This window comes from Thalassophryne amazonica, chromosome 15 (assembly GCF_902500255.1).
Source record: "Thalassophryne amazonica chromosome 15, fThaAma1.1, whole genome shotgun sequence".
NCBI lineage: Eukaryota > Metazoa > Chordata > Actinopteri > Batrachoidiformes > Batrachoididae > Thalassophryne > Thalassophryne amazonica.
The window spans coordinates 468,793-470,928 of record NC_047117.1 but is presented as its reverse complement, the minus strand read 5'-3'; the positions used below and the strand labels follow the sequence as shown (position 1 = coordinate 470,928).

At 51.0% G+C, this 2,136-nt stretch overlaps 1 pseudogene; it reads right to left on the bottom strand.

Annotated features, from left to right (window-relative positions):
• On the bottom strand, window positions 1-1,915 carry LOC117525719 (annotated as a pseudogene).
• Between the last annotated feature and the right edge of the window lie 221 nt (window positions 1,916-2,136).

Below are 2,136 nucleotides of genomic sequence, written 5' to 3'. Positions count from 1 at the left end.
TTATGCTTGTTTTTGTTGACTGTTTCCCCCTATGAACAGGAAGTCTAGGTCATGAAAGTGTTTCTCAATGAACACGTGGACAGCAAAGTCTCAATTCTTGTTGGGCTCAAAGATGGACGGGACCATGACATACTCGCCGGGCAGCAGCGAGAGGCGGCTGCAGACCTCCCGCAGGTTGATGAAGGTTTCAGACCGAGCCTTTGAGGCATGCTGCAGGAAGTAGTTTTTGCTCAAATGGATGTTCCTCTGGCCGCAAAACTGGACGAGAGACAATGGTTCAGTTTCTGACTAAACTGAGTAAGCGGTAAAGTTAGTGAAATGGCAAGGTGAAATGTTGAGAACCAGTAGGACTATTTCTGCTTAACACTAGGTGTCGCTACAGGTCAGTGTGTCGGCACCTCATCAGGGACCTAAAAGCAAAAAAACAAACGACCAGTGAGTCCACAGCACAATTCCAACAGTTTTTTTCTGCCACTCGATGTTACACAAGCTTCAGTTTTTTTCCAGGACGTAAACAAAGATTCCCCCCTCGGCCCTGCCTCCCCCACCCTCAGCTGGGGACTTTAATCATGTGGGAAAAGCAGAGCACCATCTTGAACAGAAACACTGATGCAGCGAGGCGTGAGTGGGAGGATAGTCCAAATAGTCCAACAGTTTAAGAACAATGTTTCTCAACATTCAATATAGGTTGAAGAGGATTTGAAAATCATTATATTCGGTTTTTATTTACATTTTACACAACATCCCAACTTCACTGGAATTGGGGTTGTACTAATGTGCACGTGTAGTGCATGTGAGTCCTGCCCTTGGAAACCTTAAAGGTCACCAACCTGAATTTAAAAATATTTATACATGTTTAGTGTGTGATGGGATCTGGTTTCTAGGGTGAACCCACTTCATGCCCTGTGACTGCTGGGATAGGCTCCGCCCCCCGCAACCTTTAATTGGAGGAAGCAGTTGAAGATGAGTGAGTGTGTCATTGCCTGCAATTGTCACAGAGGAGTCATGAGCTCTGATTGGCTGCTTTTGGCGTCATCATACCAACGGCTGCTGAGGCTTCTGGGTATCACTGGATTATGTTCCAGAAGCCTCTCTGGGTGTGTGTGTGTGCATTTTAGAAATGCGTGGGGGGGGAGTGGCTCCACCTTCCTTTTTTTCACTCATGGATTGTGTACCTCCACCCCCTTGTATCTACTGGGCTCCGCCCTCTCTGTTTTTGGTTGACTTTGCACGAGGGGGCCAAGTATGGCTGTGCCCCACCCCCAATGGTGTTGATGCGTTTCTTGGCGATTCACCTCATAGATGGCAAAGCTGATGGTGTGCACATCCTTGCCCATCTTCCTCATGCATCTGCGGTTCTTCTGGATGAGTCCGGTGATCAGGCTGCAGCGGGCGTCGGCATCGTACGGCTCCTCGTCCTCCTCCTTCAGCTTGATCACGAACTGGGGGTTGGTCCAGAAAGTGTCTGTGGACAGTAGAAAGCGGTCAGACACATTCTGTATGTGCGGTGCTCGCACCTGGACTGACCGATGGTCCAATCCAAACGGGTCCGGCAGACTCACAGCGGAAGTTCCTGCAGCAGCCGGCGGTGGATCCACGCCTCCAGCTGCCCTCAAACTTTGACAGTGCCCACTTGGAGATGGAGTCGTCGGTCAGGGCATCAGGTATCAGGTTACAGATCTCCAGGTGGGAGTAGTGTTGCAGGAAGTCGTTAAAAGACATCCTGGAGGCGGACGGTCAGAACCCCCCAGCGTGCATTTGTGTGCTCATTAAAGATGGTGGTCTTAACAGAATTCTCCGTCCTCCCCGCGGTGGCTGAGTCGCTCTCTGTCATCGTCGCTGATGTCGCTCCACTCAGATGACCTGTGCACAAACCAACTCTGAATCCAGAACCCAGACCCGACCATGACCAGCGTTCCAGCACCATCAAGTCTCAGGTTTGACCTTTGGCCTCAGGCCCATGGCAGATGCGTTGGTTTGACTGCCATGGTCTCATCTGACTGTGACCGCCAGTTGACACCCAACAGGAGGCGTGGCAGGGAAGACTGGCACTGTGGGAGGGGCTAGTTTGGGCACCCGGTGTTCCCAGAGCAGGTGTAGGCACAGAGACACATACAGAGAAACAGGCACAGAGAC